Source organism: Giraffa tippelskirchi, chromosome 3, assembly GCF_054371585.1.
Source record: "Giraffa tippelskirchi isolate mGirTip1 chromosome 3, T2T-mGirTip1v1.2.pri, whole genome shotgun sequence".
In the NCBI taxonomy this organism is placed as follows: Eukaryota; Metazoa; Chordata; class Mammalia; order Artiodactyla; family Giraffidae; genus Giraffa; species Giraffa tippelskirchi.
This window is the reverse complement of record NC_137277.1, coordinates 185622471-185647500: the sequence shown is the minus strand read 5'-3', so window position 1 is coordinate 185647500 and position 25030 is coordinate 185622471. Positions and strand designations below refer to the sequence as shown.

Sequence of the window (25030 nt, the reverse complement as noted above, 5' to 3'; positions counted from 1 at the left end):
TTCAGCAAACTTATACTGTGGGCTTGCAGTGTGTATTGGGGTCTTGGGGATACAGCAATGAAGACAGTCTCTGTCCCCGAGGAGCTCACAGTTTAGTGGCGGAGACAAGTGAGGAAATCATCAATATACTTCCATGGCTTGTTTCCCTCAGCTTTATTGACTTACAATTGACAAATAAAATTTTATCTATTTAGAGGAGTGTTGGGGCTGAGTGGTGGCTCAGATGGTAAAGAATCTACCTGCAATGTGGGAGACCTGGGTTTGATCCCTGGGTCAGGAAGATCCCATGGAGGAGGGAATGGCTACCCATTCCAGTATTCTTGCCTGGGAAATCTTATGGATAGAGGAGCCTGGTGGGCTACAGCCCATGGGGTCACGAAGTGTCGGACACGACTGAGTGACTGAGCAGCAGAGCAGAGGAGTGTTGTGTAGTCACTAAGTTGTGTCTGACTCTTTGCAACCCCATGGACTGTAGCCCACCAGGCTCCTCTGTCCATGGGATTTCCCAGGCAAGAATACTGGAGTGGGTAGCCATTCCCTCCTCCAGGAGATCTTCCTGACCCAGGGATTGAACCTGCATCTTCTGCTTGGCAAGGAGATTCTTTGCCACTGAGCCACCAGGGAAGCTCACATATTTGAGTATACAATGTGATTATTTGATTAACGTATAATTGTGAAATTATTACTACAATCAAGTTAACTAACACAGCTATCACCTCACAGAGTTATATTTTTTTGTGTATGTGAGAACACTTGCATATACTTCTTTAACATTGTTCCAATGCTGCTTTTATTGTTATTGTTTTTGTTTTTGTTTTTTGGCTATATCCAGGTAGTTACCTAATGTTTAAGTGGACTCAGTTGTTAAATTTATTTATCTCTCTATTATTGTTGTTTAGTTACTAAGTCGTGTTTGACTCTTGTGACCCCATGGACTGTAGCCTACCAGGCTCCTCTGTCCATGGGATTTCCCAGACAAGAATACTGGAGTGGGTTGCCATTTCCTTCTCCAGGGGATCTTCCCAATCCAGTGGTTGAACCGCATTTCCTACATTGCAGGTGGATTCTTTATCGCTGAGCCACTGGGGCTTCCCATACCTCTTTTTGTGTGTGTGCTTGCATGCTAATTTGCTTCAGTCATGTCCAGCTCTTTGCGACCCTATGGGCTGTAGCCTGTTAGGCTCCTCTGTCTAAGTGATTCTCCAGGAAAGAATACTAGAATGGGTTGCCATGCCCTTCACCAGGGGATCTTCTCGACCCAGGGATTGAACCCATGTCTCTTATGTCCCTTGACTGGCAGGCAGGTTCTTTACCACTAGCGCCACCTGGGAAGCCCATGTCTCTTTGTATCCTATTATAAAAGGAACATCAGTATCACAAGCTGCTTAGATTCTGTTGCCTACTAAAGGCCCTGGGCCTGAGGCTTGCTCTATTCAAAAGTAAGTAGCAGTAGTTAAAGGAGCTAAAGAGAACTGTTAGGCTTCCCAAGTGGTGCTGGTGGTAAAAAAGCCGCTTCCAGTTCAGGAGACAGAAGAGACACAGGTTTGATCCTTGGGTCAGAAAGGTCCCCTGGAGGAGGGCATGGCAACCCATTCCAGTATTTTTACCTAGAGAATCCCATGGATGGAGGACCCTGGCGGGCTATAGTCCATAGGGTCACAAAGTGTCAGACATGACTGAAGCGACTTAGCAAGCAAGCAAGGAGAACTATAATAATTATCTGCTCCTGAGCACCTACCCTGAGCAGGTAATGTGGTATTAACTCAATGCAAAGAAATAGAGGAAAACAATAGAATGGGAAAGACTAGAGATCTCTTCAAGAAAATTAGAGATACCAAGGGAACATTTCATGCAAAGATAGGCTCAATAAAGGACAGAAAAGGTAGGGACCTAACAGAAGCATTAGATATTAAGAAGAGGTGACAAGAATACACAGAAGAGCTGTACAAAAAAGATCTTCACGACCCAGACAATCATGATGGTGTGATCACTCACCTAGAGCCAGACATCCTGGAATGTGAAGTCAAGTGGGCCTTAGGAAGCATCTCTACGAACAAAGCTAGTGGAGGTGATGGAATTCCAGTTGAGCTATTTCAAATCCTGAAAGATGACGCTGTGAAAGTGCTGCACTCAGTATGCCAGCAAATATGGAAAACTCAGCAGTGGCCACAGGACTGGAAAAGGTCAGTTTTCATTCTAATCCCAAAGAAAAGCAATGCCAAAGAATGCTCAAACTACCGCACAATTGCACTCATCTCACACGCTAGTAAAGTAATGCTCAAAATTCTCCAAGCCAGGTTTCAGCAATACGTGAACCGTGAACTTGCAGGTGTTCAAGCTGGTTTTAGAAAAGGCAGAGGAACCAGAGATCAAATTGCCAATATCCGCTGGATCATCGAAAAAGCAAGAGAGTACCAGAAAAACATCTATTTCTGCTTCATTGACTATGCCAAAGCCTTTGACTGTGTGGATCACAATAAACTGTGGAAAATTCTGAAAGAGATGGGAATACCAGACCACTTGACCTGTCTCTTGAGAAACCTGTATGCAGGTCAGGAAGCAACAGTTAGAACTGGACATGGAACAACAGACTGGTTCCAAATAGGGAAAAGAGTACGTCCAGGCTGTATATTGTCACCCAGCTTATTTAACTTATATGCAGAGTACATCATGAGAAACGCTGGGCTGGAGGAAGCACAAGCTGGAATCAAGATTGCCAGGAGAAATATCAATAACCTCAGATATGCAGATGACACCACCCTTATGGCAGGAAGTGAAGAAGAACTAAAGAGCCTCTTGATGAAAGTGAAAGAGGAGAGTGAAAAAGTTGGCTTAAAGCTCAACATTCAGAAAACTAAGATCATGGCATCTGGTCTCATCACTTCATGGCAGATAGATGGGCAAACAGTGGAAACAGTGGCTGACTTTATTTTTCTGGGCTCCAAAATCACTGCAGATGGTGACTGCAGTCATGAAATTAAAAGACGCTTACTCCTTGGAAGGAAAGTTATGACCAACCTGTTGTTGCTGCTGTTGCTAAGTCGCTTCAGTCGTGTCCAACTCTGTGCGACCCCATAGACGACAGCCCACCAAGCTCCCCCGTCCCTGGGATTCTCCAGGCAAGAATACCGGAGTGGGTTGCCATTTCCTTCTCCAATACATGAAAGTGAAAAGTGAAAGTGAAGTCGCTCAGTCGTGTCTGACTCTTAGCGATCCCGTGGACTGCAGCCCACCAGGCTCCTCTGTCCATGGGATTTTCCAGGCAAGAGTACTGGAGTGGGGTGCCATTGCCTTCTCCAATGACCAACCTAGACAGCATATTAAAAAGCAGAGACATTACTTTGCCAACAAAGGTCCATCTAGTCAAGGCTATGGTTTTTCCAGTGGTCACGTATGGATGTGAGAGTTGGACTATAAAGAAAGCTGAGCACCAAAGAATTGATGCTTTTGAACTGTGGTGTTGAGAAGACTCTTGAGAGTCCCTTGGACTGCAAGGAGATCCAACCAGTCCATCCTAAAGGAGATCAGTCCTGGGTGTTGATTGGAAGGACTGATGTTGAAGCTGAAACTCCAATACTTTGGCCACCTGATGTGAAGTGCTGACTCATTTGAAAAGACCCTGATGCTGGGAAAGATTGAGGGCAGGAGGAGAAGGGGAAGACAGAGGATGAGATGGCTGGATGGCATCACCGACTCGATGGACATGGGTTTGGGTGGACTTAGGGAGTTGGTGATGGACAGGGAGGCCTGGTGTGCTGCAGTTCATGGGGTCGCAGAGTCGGACACGACTGAGTGACTGAACTGAACTGTATCCTTTGAACGACCCCATTCGTCCTCTTATCTGTATAGTACAGGTGAAGAAGCACAGAAAGTCAGTTGGCTCTGAGGTAGCACAGCAGGGATTGAACCCAGGCAGGCTGCCTCCCGAGTCCATGCTCTTCACCACCACCTGATAACTGTCTCTGCATTGAAACTTCCTCCTTGTAGTCAGAGATTGAAAAAGCATTGGAAAGGGAATGACTTCTCACTCTGTACATTGTGTCCATGTACCCGTCCCTCACTTGAGGCCACAGCAGGTTAGACGACTGCTGGGTGGTGTGCCAGAGGTTTGCTCGGGCCGGTCTGTGGTTACCTGTGTCGGGTCAGGTGTGTGTAGGGGCTGCTCGTGAGGAGGAGGGAGGGGTGCTGGTAATGACAGGAAAGCGCACTTGATTTAAATGTCTGTGAACCAGGCAAAGAAAAGGGCTGAGGAAAATCATTTCGGACGAGGCAGTAGTGATCTCTGAAATATGGATGCTGAGTTATTTGCGTCTGCAGCTAAGAGCAGTGTCGGGGACATGCCAGGAAGGCCTGGGAAGCTCCTGGCTGTGATGGGGAGGGCACCGGCTCTGGAGCCACAGAGACCAAAGATGCAATCCCACTCCTGCCCTGGCTAACCCTCTGCCCTTAGTGAATTTCTTAATTTCTCTGAATTTAGTTTCCTTGATAAATAGGAATAGATAAGTCCTGTCTGACTTGATTATTCTCAAAAGTGAAAATAATGTAAGTGAAGTTATTATGACCCAAATGTTCAAGTTGTTATCAGTGTCCTTTGTGTTTAGAAAGCTCTTCCTAGCAGCCATGTACCAGGGCAGCAAAACTAGCCAGAGACAGACGCCCCAAGGATGTTCAGCCACACTCCTGATGTGAGACGACGTGACCCGAGTTGAGGCAGTTGGAAAGGGGATGGTAGGTAGGGATAGCTGAGTGGTGTCTGGCGTTTATGAATTTTAGTCAGGATGGCAGCTGTTTGCAAGCAAACCTGAAAATCTATAGCAGATTTTAATTTGTAATTTTGCTGGGACACCCTTGGAGGTATCTGTTAGGAAAATCACTTGCCAGTGGGGGTGATGGAGGTGAAGAGAAAATGATGTGCTCTCAGGAAAACTGGTTTCAGCGACACAAACCTACGGGGGATGAGCGTGGAGGTCGGACTCGGCAGCCTTGCACCCACCCTGTGAGGTGCCCTCCATGTGGGCGGAATGCTGTGTGCTCTGCAGCAGAGAGGAAAAGCCGTTTGTTTTCATCATTTTCATTCATGGTGAAAATTACTCATCCAAGGAGAAGGAAAAGGTCAGATAAAAGTTGACATATTTAATAGCTCTATAAAGCACCATTGTCCTGGATTTATGTGATCAGTAGGTACCTCAGGGGTTTTGGGGTTTTTTTCCCCCAGTTATACCTTATATCATATTTTGGAGGCAATTATATGGAAGTCTGAATTTGGGGAAGTCTTAAAAATCTCTTATCTTTCCAGAATATCAAGTGTTCTCTGTAGAACTGATAGGCTTTGGCCTATAATTTTCAAGACTATATATACTTTTCTCATGTTTTCAAAGATGGCAGCAACAAATGAAGTCAGTGAGAATCAGTCACTGACTGATTGATTCTGAAAAGTGATTTAGGTCATGGAGCTTAGTTTGAGATATGTTAATCCAGTATCCCGGTCCAGTCTTTCAAAATATATGCCACTGACCACAGCATAGGTGGAAAGTGAAAGTGAAGGTCGCTCAGTCGTGTCCCGACTCTCTGCGATCCCATGGAATGTATAGTCCTTGGAATTCTCCAGGCCAGAATAGTGGAGTGGGTAGCCCTTCTTTCTCCAGCATATGTGGAAGGCTGGGGTCAATTTGGAAGTTTTGACAAAATAAGGTCCAAGGAGGGCCTCCAGGAATAAAATATAAAAGATGTCTAGACTGTCTGAGATCTTTTGTGCAAATACAACTCCTTCATCCAAGCTAGAAGTGTATAATTGTCAAGGCCAGTGGCTTCAGCCTAGATTGACTCCCCTTGAGCCATAAGAGCTGTTAGAGATGAAATAAAAAGGCTTTAACTTGAGACCTGCCTTGTACTGTTGAACTTGAGCGTGTGCATTAACCTCTGCGAGCTTCAGTTTTCTTATTTGCAAAATAGCGATAATGCTATTACACAGGATTATTGTTGGAATGGTCCCTAAAAATTACACGCTCCAGGGTTCACATATTTAAATCCCTGTAGGGGCTACAAGTAAAGGGATGGGTGAAGCAGGTATGGTGGTAGACACTTTCTCAGAGGAAGTGGGGATGAGGAATCTCAATTGGCCAATTCATCAACCTTTTTAAAAACATCTTTTTTTATTTTGGATTGATTTTAGACTTCCAAAAAAATAGATGTCACAGACACACAAATGAATACAAGTAAAATGGAGAAGATGGGTATATTATATCAATATTAGTATCCTGATTGTGATATTGCACTATCATTTTGCAAAATATTACCATTGGGAGAAACTGGATGAAGTGTACAAGAGATCACCAGTATTTTTTACAACTGCATGTGAATCTACAATTATCTCAATAAAATTTTCAGTTAAATAGTGGAGAGCTCTTATAGATCGTTCATCTAGGTTCTCCTGAAATTAACATCTTATGGAACCAGAGCACAATGATATCAAAACTTAGAAGTTAGTACTGATAGAAGACTACAGACTTTATTTGGATTGCACCAGTTTTTCTATTCCAGTGTCCGGTCCAGATGCCACGTTGCATTTAGTTGTTATCTATCCTTAGTCTCCTTTATTCTGTGGCGGTTGTTAATCTTTCCTTGTCTTTCTTGACTTTCTTTCTTCAAGTACTCTTGAAGAGTACTGATCGGTTCCTATGTAGAATGTGTTCCTCACCTTGGGACTGTCTGCTGTTTTCACACGATTAGACTGAGGTTAATACATTTGGGGAGGAATAAAGTTGGCACATTCAGAGGTGATGTGCCCTCCTTAGTGCATTGCTTTCAGGGAGTATTTGATGTTGATATTTTACTAAGGAGGTAGAGGATGAAAATATCTGACATCAGTAGCTTTGGACAGTAGTGTCCGATTATAAAGACACAAAGAACTGCACACCAGCGCTGTACTAGTTGGTAAATTTGTTCATCACACTGGGAGAGGGGAAGAGAGAGGAAGAAGAGGAGTGTGAGTCAGCAACTCTGAAACTACTTGATATTTATTCTAGGACTGAACAATAAGTAATACATTGCGGATAATGAGAACCAGGTTTCTCCGTGTTGAAAAAGAAGTGACCGGAAAAATTACCAAATGGGAAATGCTAGAACAAACCCTGTGGTGCTGGGTTGAAGTTTGAAATATTGGTTGGAGCTCGAAACAGAGATAAATGTGTGTGGATACATGACTTTGTGTAAACACATGTATTTTCCAGCTCTTTCTGCTGAGAAGGCCTAGAAAAAGGAACAGCCCGGTAACACCTCCTAAACCAAGCAATCAACATTAACATCACCAGGGAACTTGCCCGGCAGTCCAGTTGTTAAGAGTCCACCTTGCAATGCAGGGGACATGGGTTCGACCCCTGGTCAGGGAACTAAGATTCCACATGCTGTGGAGCAGCTAAGCCCAGGGGCCACAGTGAAAGATCTTGTGTTGTGCAACTAAGACCCAACGCAAGGATGAGCATCATCAGTGTTAGTTGTGAGGAGAGCGGGCTGTAGGGTCACAGGATGGTTGTGGAGGCCCTTGTAGTGAGAGGGCGGGGACTAGGTTGGCAGTGGTGAAGACATCCATGGTGAGCAGGGTGGGATTCTGGATGTGTGAAGATTAGATGGACAGCATCTGTTGATGGATTGGATCGGATACAGGGCCTGCGAGAGAATGGCATCAAGAATCCCTCCTAGGTTTTGGCTTGAAGAGCTGGGTCAGTAGCTGTGCCTGTTCCCAGTGGGAAAAGACTGCAGAGCAGCAGGTTCAAAGAGAGACAAATCAAGAGTTTGGTTTAGACACAGTTCATTGTCGCTGTCTTTTAGTCATCCAAATGGAGAAGTCACATAAGCAGTTGGATCAATGGGGGAAATTGATATAAACTTGGGAGTTAACCAGGATATAGAATGAATCAGTTTATTCACTGTGTGTAGCAACGTGCTTCTCACACTTTAGTGAATATACAAATCTCCTAGAGAGTTTATTAAGTAATGTATTCCTGGGCCTCCCAGGGATGCTGATTTAGTAGCTGTTCAGTGGAGTCAAGAATTTGCATTTCTAACAATTTCGCCGGTGACGCTCCTGCCGCTGGTCTTCCAAGCATATTCTTGGTAGAACTTGGTGCTGGCCTTTCCCCCTCTGTATTCAATTTTTCCTTCCTATCTGTAAGAAGGCAAAATATCATACTCTGGAGGACAAGTGTCAAAAAGTCACATGCCTCAAGTAATTATTATTTACTTTTTTAGAAAAACAAGTAACGTGAGTCTCATTTACTTTGTTATTGTTGTTTAGTTTCTAAGTCGTGTCTGACTCTTTGTGACCCCATGGACTTTAGCCCGCCAGGCTCCTCTGTCCCTGTGATTTCCCAGGCAAGAATACTGGAGTGAGTTGCCATTTCCTTCTCCAGGAGTCTTCACCAACCCAGGGATTGAACCCACATCTCCTGCTTGGCAAGTGGATTCTTTACTGCTGAGCCACCAGGGAAGCCCCTGATTCACTTTACCTTGTCTAAAATCACAGCATGAGTGAATGGCAGGGTCAGAATATGAACTCAGATCTGAATGCTTTGTGTTATACTCTACTGCCATATGCAGGCTGTGGAACCTTAGACCCACCTTTCAGCCTCAGCTCTCCATCTGTTTGCTGCCTGGCTTGGAAAAGATAATATACCTGACAGTGCCATGCAAACTCCAACACTGTCTGTCTCTGTGAGGCATTCTCATCGTCATCATTTCACGTGTTGACCACACAGTGTTTGTCAATGTGCCTAAGCATTTCAGAACTGGGAGTTGTAAGGAGACTCTCAGCTCTAATTGTGGACTGAGCCTCTGTGGGGAGAATGTGTGGAGTGTAATGAATTCCTCTGTGCTCTAGAATGTGTTTCGTTTGGTCTTTGTTCTACAAATTCCCCCATGGTGATCAAAGCCATAAAGGCTTTCCAAAACAGATGATCATGTCTATCAGGTGAGCACACACTGTGTGTGCGGGGCAATTAAAGGAGGAGAGAAGGGAGAAGGGAGAACTAACATTTCATTGACAGCACCTCTTTAGTTCCAGGCCCTTTACATACTTGAGATAATCCTTGTAGTTGCCTGATGAATCATGTAATACTCCCATTCCTGTGAATTACATAATATTCCCATTTTACAGGTGAGGAGAGAGAGAGGCTCAAGAGTAAACACCAGGAGGTCGTGGAGCTTGAATTCTAACCCCTATTCCTCTGACTCAAAGCAGCAATTCACAGTGTGCTCCGGTTGCCCCGTGAGAGTGAACCATAGACACTTGGATGTAGTTTTATATGTTTCTACCTAGTAACTTCAAGTGTAAAGCCATAGTCAGGGTGAATCCTGTAGAAAGGTGTGAAAACTTAAAAAAGTATAGGCACCCTCCTTGGGGCTTCTAGGAGCTCAAATCCCCAAGGAACTGCTGTCACTTTTCTTCTGTTTCTGTCTGTTTCTCCCAAGTCAGCTAAATTGCAAATCATTCATTGATTTAATAAACATTGATTGAAACACCAGCTTGTGCTGGTCCCAGGAGTAAGACAGACATAGTTCCTATCTTCATGGTGCTAAAGTCTGTGGTAAGGAAGAGGGCAGGGAGAATGTAAAAGGATGGAGAAAAGCAATATGTACTACACAGTGTTACAATTTGATCTGGGCTTCTCTAGTGGCTCAGATGGTGAAGAATCTGCCTGCAATTCAAGAGACCTGGCTTTGATCCCTGGGTTGGGAAGATTCCCTGGAGGAGGAAATGGCAACCCACTCTAGTATTCTTGCCTAGAGAATTCCATGGATGGAGGAGTCTGGCGGGCTGCAGTCCATGGGGTTGCAGAGTTGGAGACGACTGAGCAACTAACACTTTTCAGTTTTTCACCACTGGATCCAGAAATTCCATTTCTGGGTATGTATACACAAAAGAATGGAAAGCAGGGCAACTAATATTTATACACTAGTGTTCAAAGCAGCATTATTCACACTAGCCAGAGGTGGAGGCAGCTCAAGTGTCCATCAGTGGATGAATGTATAACGAAGAGGTGGCACATCCATACAATGGAATATTACTCAGCCCTAAAAAGGAAGGAAGTTCTGACACATGCAACAACATGGAGGAAGCTTGAGGACATTATGCTTAGTGAAATAAGCCAGACACAGAAGGACAAATATTGTATGATTCCACTTATATATAATGTACCTGGAATAGTCAATTTATAGAGACAGAAAGAACAGCTGGGGTGGGGAGAGGGGAAAATGGAGAGTTATTGTTTAATGGGTATTGAGTTCCAGTTTTAGATAATCAGAAGTTCTGGAGATGGACAGTAGTACTGGTTGTATGACAAGTGTCCTTAATGCCACTGAATCATACACTTAAAAATGGCTAGAATGGTAAATTTTATATTATGTACATTTTACCACAATAAAAAGTAAATGTAAAAAGTAAATTTCTTGAAGAAAATGAAAAACTAAAAAAATAGATTCATCTTATATTTAACCAAAATAAAGTAATACAAATAGTCATATGGTGGCCGTCACGTTAAGTGCTGCAGAGGATGCTCCCTAGAGGTGGGAGAGAAGAGAACAGGTGAACCTGCGCTGGTAGCAGGGTTAGGGAAGAGGGCAGGGCTTCCTCAAGAGAATGGCATTGAACCGAGCCCTGAAAGAGTCAACTTGGGGAAAGTGGGGTGGGTACGTTTGGAGGACAGAATGTTGCAGACGGAAGGAACAGCAGGGGAAGACCCGGAGCAGCAAAGGCCCTTGGTGTAGTCGAGGAAGCAGAAGGTGTGTGTGTGGAGCAGAGAGGCGGCAGAGTGGGAAGGGAAGGTTGGAGCTGCAGGGCCTTGCAAAGGGTTTCAGGCTCCTCCCAAGAGCAAATGAAAGCCACCAAAGGACTTAAGCAAGGGGTTTTTATTTTCAGTTTGCAAGGCTATTGTTTCAGATGAGATTAAATAGAAAGGGAAGGAAATTAAAGCTTATCAAGGGATTGTTCTGTGCCAGCCAGCTCCTTATCTACCATTCCACTGTCTCTAAGTGTAACACTTGGCACAGAGAGGTGCTCAGTAATGATCCACATGGTTGATGTTCCAGATGAGGCTCAGGGAGGTGAAGCCAGTTGACTCAAGACTTGCCTGCGGGATTCTGGCCTCTGTGCTTTAAAGGGTCCTTCACTGAACCCCCCCTCTAGGAGCTGTGGGGCTCCCCACACGACCCAGGAACTATGCCATCCCAGAGCCTATACCTGCTTCCAGGCCAACCACAAGTACAGAAAACCCACACTTCCTTGCTTAAATGGCCCCAGCTCTCTTCTAGAGCCTCTTTCCTGGGTCACTCCTCCTGAGAACACTGGTGTGTTGCAGTGGCCAAGGGGCAGTCACTTAGACTTGTGACTGGTGTGGCCCTGCAGGTAAACTTGAGACCTCATGGTTCACTGCAGAGCCTGGACCATTTACTCGTTTCCTGTTGCTGCTGTAAAAAGTTGTCACAAATGTATCCTCTCACATTTCTGGAGGCCAGAATTTGGAAATGGGTCTCAATGAGCTATAATCCAGGTGTCCACAGAGCTGTACTCCTGTCTGCAGGCTTTAGAGCAGAATCCACTTACTTGCCTTTTCCAGCTTCCAGAGGCCACCCCTGCTTCTTGGCTTTGGCCCACTCCCTCTGTCTTCAAAGCCAGCAGTCCTGTCGCTTCCGTCGTCACATCTTCTGTGACTCTGATTCTCTCTCTCTCACTTGGAAGGATCCTTGTGATTACATTAGGCCCACCAGGATAATTTACCTGTCTGGAGTTCAGGTGATCAGCAATCGTAATTCCCCTTTGCCATGTGAGATACCCTGTTCACAGGCTCCAGGGATTAGGCTGTGGACGTCTTGGGAAATTATTCTGCCCACCACTGGTGGGAAGAGAAACAGTTTTTCTTGTGCCAGTGTATTCCCAAGAACTTTGAGAATTTAAAATTCAAACCTAGATTTCCAGGTCATTATGAAGATGTATTTATCAAAATAGGAGAATAGAATAGAAACTGTATTTAAATGATCTGTTAGTTTAATTGATAACTTTTAGATATTTGGGCTTCCCAAGTGGCTCAGTGGTAAAGAATCTGCAATGCAAGAGACGCAAAAGACATGGGTTGGGGAGATAACCCTGGAGAAGGAAATGGCAACCCACTCCAGTATTCTTGCCTGGAAAAGTCCATGGACAGAGGAGCCTAGAGGGGTACAGTCCATGGGGTCGCAGTGTTGGACATGACTTAGTGACTAAACAAAACAATGTGAGCCTCCATTTGCACTCCTGCTCCTGGCCCTACACATACTGAGAGTAGACCCAACCCAAAGTCACATAACAAGGAAATGTCCAAATTAGAACACAGATCCTCTCTTAAACCTTTGTATCATCCACACAGGCCACTTCTTCAAAGAGAAGTAAGGGAAAAGTCAACTACCACTGTCTCTCTCTCTCTTTTTTTGTTTAACTCAGCTTTGATACTATGTCATGTATCTATCTGACTCCCAGGTGGTTGCAAAGCTGTCTATTTTTGAACCTCCTATCCAGAGCCTGGCTTCCTTGAAGCAGAAGCTTAAGAAGCTGTAAACCTCCTCTAAGTAGCCTGCTATCTGCTCATACCTTGTTCATACCATATGTTGTCTTAGGTGGGTACCTCTTATACAGACCCTCCTCTCATCATTCAAGTCCACTCATTTATGGATTCAGTTCAGTTCAGTTCCGTTCAGTCGCTCAGTTTTGTCCGACTCTTTGTGACCCCATGGACTGCAGCACACCAGGCCTCCCTGTCCATCACCAACTCCCTAAGTCCACCCAAACCCATGTCCATCGAGTCAGTGATGCCATCCAACCATCTCATCCTCTGTTGTCCCCTTCTCCTCCTGCCCTCAATCTTTCCCAGCATCAGGGTCTTTTCAAATGAGTCAGCTCTTCGCATTAGGTGGCCAAAGTATTGGAATTTCAGCTTCAACATCAGTCCTTCCAATGAACACCCAGGATTGATTTCCTTTAGGATGGACTGGTTGGATCTCCTTGCAGTCCAAGGGACTCTCAAGAGTCTTCTCAACACCACAGTTCAAGAGCATCAATTCTTCGGTGCTCAGCTTTCTTTATAGTCCAACTCTCACATCCATACATGACCACTGGAAAAACCATAGCCTTGACTAGACGGACCTTTGTTGGCAAAGTAATGTCTCTGCTTTTTAATATGCTGTCTAGGTTGGTCATAACTTTCCTTCCAAGGAGTAAGCGTCTTTTAATTTCATGGCTGCAGTCACCATCTGCAGTGATTTTGGAGCCCAGAAAAATAAAGTCTGACACTGTTTCCACTGTTTTCCCATCTATTTGCCATGAAGTGATGGGACCGGATGCCATGATCTTAGTTTTCTGAATGTTGAGCTTTAAGCCAACTTTTTCACTCTCCTCTTTCACTTTCATCAAGAGGCTCTTTAGTTCTTCTTCACTTTCTGCCATAAGGGTGGTGTCATCTGCATATCTGAGGTTATTGATATTTCTCCTGGCAATCTTGATTCCAGCTTGTGCTTCTTCCAGCCCAGCGTTTCTCATGATGTACTCTGCATATAAGTTAAATAAGCTGGGTGACAATATACAGCCTTGACGTACTCCTTTTCCTATTTGGAACCAGTCTGTTGTTCCATGTCCCGTTCTAACTGTTGCTTCCTGACCTGCATACAGGTTTCTCAAGATGCAAGTCAGGTGGTCTGGTATGCCCATCTCTTTCAGAATTTTCCACAGTTTATTGTGATCCACACAGTCAAAGGCTTTGGCATAGTCAATAAAGCAGAGGTTGATGTTTTTCTGGAACTCTTGCTTTTTCGATGATCCAGCGGATATTGGCAATTTGATCTCTGGTTCCTCTGCCTTTTCTAAAACCAGCTTGAACATCTGGAAGTTCACAGTTCACGTATTGCTGAAGCCTGGCTTGGAGAATTTTAAGCATTACTTTACTGGCGTGTGAGATGAGTGCAATTATGCGGTAGTTTGAGCATTCTTTGGCATTGCCTTTCTTTGGGATTGGAATGAAAACTGACCTTTTCCAGTCCTGTGGCCACTGCTGAGTATTCCAAATTTGCTGGCATACTGAGTGCAGCACTTTCACAGCGTCATCTTTCAGGATTTGAAATAGCTCAACTGGAATTCCATCACCTCCACTAGCTTTGTTCGTAGTGATGCTTACTAAGGCCCACTTGACTTCACATTCCAGGATATCTGGCTCTAGGTGAGTGATCACACCATCGTGATTATCTGGGTCATGAAGATCTTTTTTGTACAGTTCTTCTGTGTATTCTTGCCACCTCTTCTTAACATCTAATGCTTCTGTTAGGTCCCTACCTTTTCTGTCCTTTATTGAGCCCATCTTTGCATGAAATGTTCCCTTGGTATCTCTAATTTTGTTGAAGAGATCTCTAATCTTTCCCGTTCTACTGTTTTCCTCTATTTCTTTGCATTGATCGGCTGAGGAAGGCTTTCTTATCTCTCCTTGCTATTTATGGATTCACCAAACAATTAATTAGCACCTCCACTGGGGATATAGAGATAGCGTAGTCACTAACCCTGCCATCAAGGAGCTCACAGTCTAGTAAGGGTGCCAGAGAGTGAAATGGGCCATGACAACCGTAGATACAGAGCTGAGTGTGTTGCTAATCTGGGCAGATCTAGGGGTGGGGTTTGGTAGAAGCTTTTCAGAGGAAGTGGTTCTCAGAGTCTCAACTAGGCCAGGAGGCTGGGGGCTATTGGGTTGAGAGAGTGGCATGTTCATAGGCTCTGAAGCTGTTGTGGGCAAGTTTGGGGAATCCCAAATCAGACAAGATGAATAGAACAAAGAAGGGGAGGTGGGAGGAGGCAGAACGAAGGCTTAAAATACTAAGAGCCCCAGATTGACCCTAATAGACCATCGGCTTCATGAGGAGCTCATGTTATTCTTCACTTAGCCTCTGTGCCAGTGAGGCATCTGGTACATAGCAGGTGCTCGGTATTTGCTGAAGACTGAATGACTTGGAGTTCCTGAACACCATACAGAGGAACCTGGAGGCCAGCAGGTTTCAGCCCTGGCTGCACGTTAAAATCACTTGGGGAAACTGCCCCCCTCTCCCTCCTCCCCAACCAACACACACAGATACCAAGGATCGGACTCCTGCCCCCTGTAGTGGAAGTCCGGAGTCTTAACCATTGAACCACCAGTGAAGTTCCAGGGGGAGCTTTAAAAACTAAACATCTGGGCCCTACCCTAAACCAATTTAGTCTGAATCTCAGGATATGGAAACTTGGTGCACTGAAATCACCTAAAAAATTTCCTGGGTGATTTAAATCTGCAGCCCAGGCTAAGAATCAGGGCTACGGGACACACACCATAGAAATGTTCTACCCAAATCATACTAGCAGGTCTGAAATGCTTTGAATTGACAACTCCACAAGAAATCAGTGAGATTGGGTTTAGAGGTGGTAGTATGGACAGTTTAATGATTCAGATGAGAGACAATGAGAGCCCCAGCTAGCGTGATGTGAGAAGTAAATGGATTTGGAGAGAGTTTAGGAGAAGGCAATGGCACCCCACTCCAGTACTCTTGCCTGGAAAATCCCATGGATGGAGGAGCCTGGTAGGCTGCAGACCATGGGTCGCTAAGAGTCGGAAACGACTGAGCGACTTCACTTTCCCTTTTCACTTTCATACACTGGAGGAGGAAATGGCAACCCACTCCAGTGTTCTTGCCTGGAGAATCCCAGGGACAGGGGAGCCTGGTGGGCTGCCGTCTATGGGGTTGCACAGAGTCGGACACGACTGAAGTGATTTAGCAGTTGGGAAGATACAGTCAATAAGATCTGGTGGCTGGGGTGGGCACGTGAGAATCTAGGATGGCCTCCTCACTTCAGGTTTGAAAAACTTAGGTGAATAATGGGGCTGTTTCCTGGAATCTGAAGTACTGGCAGACGCAGGTTTAGGAAGGGCTTCCCTGGTGGTTCAGCTGGTAAAGAATCCGCCTGCAATGTGGGAGACCTGGGTTCGAGCCCTGGGTTGGGAAGATCCCCTGGAGAAGGGAAAGGCTACCCACTCCAGTATTCTGGCCTGGAGAATTCCATGGACTGTATAGTCCATGGGGTCGCAAAGAGTCACATACAACTGAGCGACTTCACTTTCACTTCACTTTCACTTCCCTGGCCTTGAAAACCTAACAGGCCTCTTATAGCTGTCTGCTCCTTTACTGGCCTTCTGACTGTTAAGTCCCAAGGCTTCCCTAATCTCCTCGCATCTTGCCTCAGGCCCTGAGGAATTCTAGCTACTTTCTTCTTTCCTACCTTCACTGTCCACCTGAGCTTGCGGGGAGGGGTGGACCACAATTCTTCCACAAAATCTGACTGCTGGCATGTCTCTTTAATTCCGCTCCTCCATGCTGCCCCAAAGACATGATCTAGGCCTAAAAAAAATTTAAAAATTAGAGTGGAGCATGGTACAAGAATAGGGGAGAAGTTTTCCCTTACTATTATCAAAGTAACACTCATTTAAGAACATTTGGAAAATACTGGAAAAAATTTAATCCTGCCCACATAGATCCAGTCACTGCCATCATTTGGGTGTGTTTCCTGCCCCCTTCCCCGTTTTTCGCTAGACATAGATTATTTGTTATGTTCATTTTACAGTTGTAATCACACTGGTTCATAACCTGATTCATCAAAATAATGAAGTAGCTTAAGGGAGACAGCTTGAGAATGGTGCACAGAAAGCAGTAGAAAAAATACACCCAGTGGAGGGAAGGCCATGGAAAGCAGGCCTGCTGGCACGGTGTTGGGAATGTGCGTCAGTCGAGCCTCTCTGGAGGACAACTTGACAATATCTATCAAAATCTTATATGTGCATGACCTTAACCCAGTAACTCTACTCAGAATGTACAAATTTAGGTGAACAAGGATGTTTGCTATATCAATTTTTTTTTTTAAGGAAGGAAAAACTGGAGACTGATGCTTATAGGGAGATAAACGAAGCGAACCGTGACATGTCCATGACATGGGAGACCATGCTCATTTGGAAAGAGCTCCATGGCATATTGTTAAGTGGGGGAATTCTTGACAGGATGGTATTTGGTATTCCATGTTCTTATTAAAGGCCAACGCTAAATATTTGTCTCAAAAGGGAGGCACTGAACTGTGTGTTGGTGAGGCCCAGGATCTGGGAGGTGAGGACTTGTTCTGACAGTGCTCCAGAGGCCTGTCAGCCTTGCCCTGAGATTCAGGCTCTTCAGTGAACGACCAGGTTCCAACTCCTGTTCTGCCTCTTACTACCTGTGTGGCCTTTGACAAGCCATGGCCTTTCTGTGCCTCCATTTTCTCACAAGTAAAATGGAAATAATAACTGTTCGTATTTCATAGGGTTGCAGTGAGAATTATTAGTTATGTATGACCCTTAACATTGCTTAAGTATGCAAGTGTGTTTAATCAACACTAGCTAAATCAGAGATTCCTGAGTTTCCATTCCAGCTTTGCCACACTTTGGACGAATTTCTTAACTTCTCTGAGTTCTGGTTTCTGGTAGGGTTGTAAGGATTTGGGTTGTGTTGCATTTTAGTCACTCAGTCATGTCCAACTCTTTGCGACCCCACTGGATGTAGCCCGCCAGGCTCCTCTATCCGTGGAATTCTCCAGGGAAGAATACTGGAGTGGGTTGCCATTCTCTTCTCCAGCAGATCTTCCCAACCCAGGGATCAAACCTGGGTCTCCTGCACTGCAGGAAGATTCTTTACTGTCTGAGCCACCAAGGATTTAGATTAATGGTATGTAGATATCTTGCTGAGGAAATTGTCTCTGGATGTGGATCCTGGCCCCGTTGCAGAGTTGGTAATACCAGTTGTTGGATCTTCTGCCTGGGCGTGCGTCTCCTTCGATATTCAGTTGAGGGGGAGCGTGCTTCGGGGCTTGAGGTGATGGAAGTGGGTGCAGCGGCCCCCCTGCCGGAGGGCGGGAGAATGGGGGGTTCAGCTGCTGCTTGGCCCCAACTGCATATTGCCCCGTGGACTGGCCAAGCACTGTTAGCTGTTAACCAGTTTTCGAGAGAAGTTGTGAAATCTCTGATTTTTAACTCTTGGCAATTAGCTCAATTTTGTAAACACTACGAGGGCAAACAAAACATGGCAGCAGACCAGATGTAGCCCACGAGCTGCCGTTTTGCTGTCTCTGCTCTAGCTTTCGGAGAAGGCAATGGCACCCCACTCCAGTACTCTTGCCTGGAAAATCCCATAGACGGAGGAGCCTGGTAGGCTACAGTCCATGGGGTCCCATGGGGTCGCTAAGAGTCGGACACGACTGAGCGACTTCACTTTCACTTTTCCCTTTCATGCACTGGAGAAGGAAATGGCAACCCACTCCAGTGTTCTTGCCTGGAGAATCCCAGGGACAGCGGAGCCTGATGGGCTGCCGTCTATGGGGTCGCACAGAGTCAGACACGACTGAAGCGACTTAGCAGCAGCAGCAGCAGCAGCAGCAGCTCTAGCTTTTCTGCTCTTGGATCAGCAAAACATTTACTAAACGCCTGCTCCACCTGTGCTCCTCAGGCCTGGTCATGCCTACTGTTCTGCAGCCTCGTATCACTCTGGAGAAGGGCATGGCAACCCACTCCGGTATCCTTGCCTGGAGAATCCCATGGACAGAGAAGCCTGGTGGACTACAGTCCATGGGGGTGTTGCTATCAGGTACTAATTAGATCTATTGGGTTTGAAATGGTATTTCATTGTGGTTTTAATTTGCATTTCCCCAATAGACAGAATGCCTGATGAACTATGGACAGAGGTTCGTGACATTGTACAGGAGACAGGGATCAAGAAAATCCCCATGGAAAAGAAATGCAAAAAAGCAAAATGGCTGTCTGAGGAGGCCTTACAGATAGCTGGGAAGAGAAGAGAAGCGAAAAGCAAAGGAGAAAAGGAAAGATATTGCCATCTGAATGCAGAGTTCCAAAGAATAGCAAGGAGAGATAAGAAAGCCTTCCTCAGCGCAAGGAAATAGAGGAAAACAACAGATTGGGAAAGACTAGAGATCTTTTCAAGAAAATTAGAGATACCAAAGGAACATTTCATGCAAAGATAGGCTCGATAAAGGACAGAAATGGTATGGACCTAACAGAAGCAGAAGATATTAAGAAGAGGTGGCAAGAATACACAGAACTGTACAAAAAAGATCTTCATGACCCAGATAATCACGATGGTGTGATCACTCACCTAGAGCCAGACATCCTGGAATGTGAAGTCAAGTGGGCCTTAGAAAGCATCACTACGAACAAAGCTAGTGGAGGTGATGGAATTCCAGTTGAGCTATTTCAAATCCTGAAAGATGACGCTGTGAAAGTGCTGCACTCGATATGCCAGCAAATTTGGAAAACTCAGCAGTGGCCACAGGAGTGGAAGAGGTCAGTCTTCGTTCCAATCCCAAAGAAAGGCAATGCCAAAGAATGCTCAAACTACCGCACAATTGCACTCATCTCACATGCTAGTAAAGTAATGCTCAAAATTCTCCAAGCCAGGCTTCAGCAATACGTGAACCATGAACTTCCAGATGTTCAAGCTGGTTTTAGAAAAGGCAGAGGAACTAGAGATCAAATTGCCAATATCCGCTGGATCATTGAAAAACCAAGAGAGTTCCAGAAAAACATCTATTTCTGCTTTATTGACTATGCCAAAGCCTTTGACTGTGTGGATCACAATAAACTGTGGAAAATTCTGAAAGAGATGGGAATACCAGACCATCTGACCTGTCTCTTGAGAAACCTGTATGCAGGTCAGGAAGCAACAGTTAGAACGGGACATGGAACAACAGACAGGTTCCAAATAGGAAAAGGAGTCCGTCAAGGCTGTATATTGTCACCCTGCTTATTTAACTTATATGCAGAGTACATCATGAGAAATGCTGGGCTGGAAGAAACACTAGCTGGAATCAAGATTGCCAGGAGAAATATCAATAACCTCAGATATGCGGATGACACCACCCTTATGGCAGAAAGTGAAGAAGAACTAAAGAGCCTCTTGATGAAGGTGAAAGAGGAGCGTGAAAAAGTTGGCTTAAAGCTCAACGTTCAGAGAACTAAGATCATGGCATCTGGTCCCATCACTTCATGGGAAATAGATGGGGAAACAGTGGAAACAGTGTCAGACTTTATTTTTTTGGGCTCCAAAATCACTGCTGATGGTGATTGCAGCCATGAAATTAAAAGATGCTTACTCCTTGGAAGGAAGGTTATGGCCAACCTAGATAGCATATTTAAAAGCAGAGACATTACTCTGCCAACAAAGGTCCGTCTAGTCAAGGCTATGGTTTTTCCAGTGGTCATGTATGGATGTGAGAGTTGGACGGTGAAGAAAGCTGAGCACCGAAGAATTGATGCTTTTGAACTGTGGTGTTGGAGAAGACTCTTGAGAGTCCCTTGGACTGCAAGGAGATCCAATCAATCCATCCTAAAAGAGATCAAACCTGGGTGTTCATTGGAAGGTCTGATGTTGATGCTGAAACTCCAATACTTTGGCCACCTCATGCGAAGGGTTGAGTCATTGGAAAAGACCCTAATGCTGGGTAGGATTGGGGGTGGGAGGAGAAGGGGACGACAGAGGATGAGATGGTTGGATGGCATAACCGACTCGATGGTCATGGGTTTGGGTAGACTCCGGGAGTTGGTGATGAACAGAGAGGCCTGGCGTGCTGCAATTCATGGGGTCGGAAAGAGTCGGACACGACTGAGCGACTGAACTGAACTGATTACTACTGAGGTTGAACATCTCTTTATGTTTCTATAGAAGTTTTTTCTTTCTCAGAATTTTTGTTTCAAGTTTTCAGATCAGGCTCTAGTCACTGATAGTTTTAGGCTTCCCTAATGGAATCTTTCTTTTGAATAACCTCACACTCACTAGACTGGACTCCTTATAGCTGTGAGGCTGTCTGCATGTCTTAAGAGGGCCCAGCACCAAGCACACTGCCTGCCACAGACAGAGCAGGAACTCAGTCAATATTGGAAAGAATCAAGCCCCGTTTCAAGCGTATGATGTTTCTTTCTTTATTTTGCAGTTCCAGACACAAGTAGTATTGATTTAGCTATCAACTTATTCAACAGGCACACTTCCCCCACTCTGGTGAGAAGACAGACCAAGAGATTTGTCTGTGTCTTGCCCCTTTAAAACCAGGAAGTAAAAAGAGGAACTTAGAAACAAGTAAAAAGACGTGCCTTAAGGGAACAGTGATTCTTGTAGGCGATTAGGGAAGTGTTTGCTGAAGGAGGTGCTGGAGCTTAAAAGAGGGAGAGATTGGAACTCTGATAGCCAACTGCTTAGAAATTAGCCTGCCTGGAGGCTGAGGACGATAAACCTGGATGATAAGCCCACTTGGTAGTTTGTGCACATCTGTGGAATTGAACATACCCTTTTCCCGCATCACAGAGCGTCCTCCCTCCTTTACTGGTTTCAGTTTTGAAGTGAAGCCTCTTTTGTGTTCAAGCGGGAAGAGCATTGTTTTCATAGTCGAGAGACCTGGATTTCAGTCCCAGCGGTTCTCATTACTTCACCAAACCTCAACTTCTTTTTCTGTCAAGTGGGGACAGTAATAAAAAAGGCTGTCCTTTAAATGAGAAAATATTTAAAACATTCATTTCTCCTAACAATACTAAGTTTCCCATTTGGTTTTTGTTGTGTTTACCATAACTAGTCTGCCTTCCTGCTAGATGAAGGAATGTCCTATCTGGTGGTTAGGGATCTAACGCATGTTTGTCTCTGAATCAATCTGCCCGTCTTGGGCAACTCTGTTCCCAGGAGTGGTCTTCCTGTGGATTTGCCCATCCCGTCTGGTCTCTGTGGTGGTGGGGTCTCTCTGATTCTCGGTCACATAGCTGCTTTTCTAGAGAGTAAGTTCCTTGAGGGCTGCAGGGCGGTCACGCTGGTTTGAACAGGGTGGTTCTGCACGGATGGTTCTGCTTCTGTGCTCAGATGATCTTTTTTGTCTTCAAGGTAGAGAAATGCGCCAGCCTCACACCCCTTTAAACAACAGCCACGGGAAGAACTGGTAGATGTGTTTATCAGTTTGGGGTACCTTGACCAAAATTGGGTGCGGGAGTATATACACCCTGAGTTCTGCCTCTTCCCTCGTCTCTCCTTCCTTTACCCTCCGCTCGAGCCATCCTTCCATTTCCTCCAGTACTGCAGACTCTCTCAGACCTGCAGTCCCTTTACCCCTGCTGCTGCCTCACCTGCAGTGTCTTTGCACTCACTCCTCACCTAGCAAATTCCTTCCTTTTCATCCTTCAAGGAGGTCTAGGTCAAATGATTCCTCTCTGAAGCTTCTATTGGCCTTCTAGGCAGAATCAGGCCTCCCTTCTTTATAGATCTCTCTTACTCACTCACTTGGTTGGCTGCAGATTAATTGAGGGGCTACTGTGTGCCAGGCAGAGGCTACAGATTCATTTAAAAAGAGTCCTTGCCCTAAAGGAGTTCATAGGCTAGCTGGAGAGACAGACCTGAACATGCAGACACATGCTGACTGCATTAGGGAAGCACTGAGTGGAGTGTCTCCCGTGCTTCAGGGGACAGATGGCAAGGAAGGTTCCTGAAGGTGGTGACACCTGAGCCCTGAGAGTGTGGGGGTGTCCAGGTGGAAGGACTGGCCTGGGCAAAGGCACAGAGTTGAGAAATGACATGGTGTGTGCAGAACAGTGGCAAGCAGTTGGTTGTGTTGGAACATAGGCAGGGGCTAGAAAGCATAAGGCTTTCTAGAGTTATTTTTATTTGTTTTTAGCTCTGCGCTGAGGTTTGTGCGATCTTAATTTCCTGACTAGAGATCGAACATGTGCCCTTGGCAGTGAAAGCCTAGAGTCCTAACCACTGGACTACCAGGGAATTCCCAGGACTTTGTAGGCTGAGCCATATGAAATTGTCATTTTTATAGGTCGAAACAAAAATAGGTATCATCAGTTTCACATGGCTCAAGCTAATACGTTCCTTTTAGGGTTTTGGATCTTAGTGTTTCCTACACTTCTGTCATTCTTAAACTACCTTCATGATTTTTACTCCTGTATGTGTTCAGTCACTCAGTCGTGTCCAACTCTTTTTGACCTTATGGACTGTAACCCGCCAGATTCCTCTGTACTTGGGATTCTCCAGGCAAGAATGCTGGAGTGGGTTGCCATTTCCTCCTCCAGGGGATCTTCCCGACCCAGGGATTGAGACTGTGTCTCCTGTATCTCCTGCATTGGCAGGCAGATTCTTTACCATTGAGCCACCTGGGAAGCCCAAGTGGGTACTACTGAATACTCAGTTAATTTTTATGTAAAGAGATTTACTCTTCTTTTTTACTTAAGTAAATTTATTTAGAAGGAAATGAAACTTCCTATCAAAAAAAATTTATTGTTACTTGACATAACAAGTTAGCTGTACAAAGAAACTCAGTGAAAATAAAACTCTTGCTAGGTCCTTGCTCTGCATAAAAAATGTCCCCTTCCACAAATAAAAGGAATCTAGGCAATTGTTAGAGAAGTGTTCAGAGAGAGTCTGAGAGAGCAGATGTCTTTTAAGAGCCCAGAAGGGTTCAGGGCAATAGAATTTTAGAGCAGTAGATGAAATCAAAATATATTGGGGAATAAAAATCACCAGGATTCATTAAATGTGACAGGAGAGAAAAGAGTCAAGAATGACTTTCAGGTTTCTATCCTGGAAACTAGGTGATGGCACCAGATACACATGTGGGGAAGAATGAAGAAGAAAGGATGATGAGGTCGGTTTTGCACATTTTGCATTTGAGATGCCCTTGGGGCTGCCTAGATGGAGATGCCCAACAAACGCCAGGATGAGGGCTCGGAGCAGAGCCACTGGGCATAGGCGGTCCTCGAGACTGAGGGCATGAGCCTCTGATAGACCAGCTACGGGGCAGCTGTCTTGGTGTTGGTGCTTCCCCGAATTTCCTCCCAGGCTAAAAACCCATCTTTGCCCTCCTCCAGGAGGGAGTAGATGGCGGTCCTGGGGCTTCAGCGTTCTCAGTCATCCTGGCCTCAGCAGCTCCTCGCTCACCAGAGGGAAGGAGGAGAAGATGGCAAGTTCCGTCTTGAATCTGCCGAACCATGGGGCCATGGGGGACATCGATGAGGAATGTCTGTCCAGATAGATCCTGCTCTCCATTTAGGCAGTCTAAAGTTTGGGACTCACCAGTCAGTAGCTGGTGATGGAGAAACTATGAGAATAGATGAGAATGCCGAAAGACAATGTGGTACCATAACAGTAGTGGGCCCAGGACTAAACCTGGGAGAAAAGTGGTGGGAAAGGAACAGTCAGAAACCTTCAGAGTTAATCAGGAGAGGAAGTGTCAAGGAAGCCAACAAGTGGAGTTGCCCAGAGAGGAGAAATCACCAGGGTCAGAAACAGCAGAGAGGTCTGCCACAGGGAAGACACCTTCAGGTGTCGCAATTGGGATTTTACTGATGACCTCGGAAAAGTTATTTTCAGTAAAGTGGTGAGAATAGAAACCAACACTCATATTGATTGAGGAGATGAACAAGCATAGACAGCAAACATAGACTGTTCTCTGCAGGGGGCATATGACATACCTTTGTTATTTGTTCATGCAATAAATATCTACTGGCTGCCTGCTGTGTGCCAGGCACTGTGGTAGGAGATGATGAATAAAAGAGTAAACAAAGACATGGGGTTTATATTCTAGGGATGGAGAGGCAGACACTGTATAAAATAGAGTTGAGCCTTGAACATCATGGGCGTGAACTGCATGGGTCCACTTATAGGCAGATTTCCCCCATACTTATACTACCCTGTTTACCACGCAAGGGTGTTTGAGTTCACAGATGGGGAACCATGGATACAGAGGGCTGACTGTAAAGCTATACAGAGATTTTTGAGGGATGTCAGCACCCCTAACCTGCCAGTGTTGTTTAGGGATCAACTGTCTATTAGGTCTTGATAAGTGCTTTGAAGAAAAACAAAGGTGTGTGGGTGTGTGTGCATGTGTGTGTGTACTGTTTTATATAAGGCGATTAAAGTCTCTCTGATCAAA

At 45.2% G+C, this 25030-nt stretch overlaps 1 long non-coding RNA gene across 1 annotated transcript in view; it reads left to right on the top strand.

The window, feature by feature from the left end:
* Nucleotides 1–25030, top strand: part of LOC145540265 (uncharacterized) — a 25695-nt gene extending 665 nt beyond the window's left edge. Inside the window, exon 2 of the long non-coding RNA XR_014078235.1 lies at nt 18762–25030. This is a non-coding gene — a long non-coding RNA (uncharacterized LOC145540265). The remainder of the gene's footprint in view (nt 1–18761) is intronic.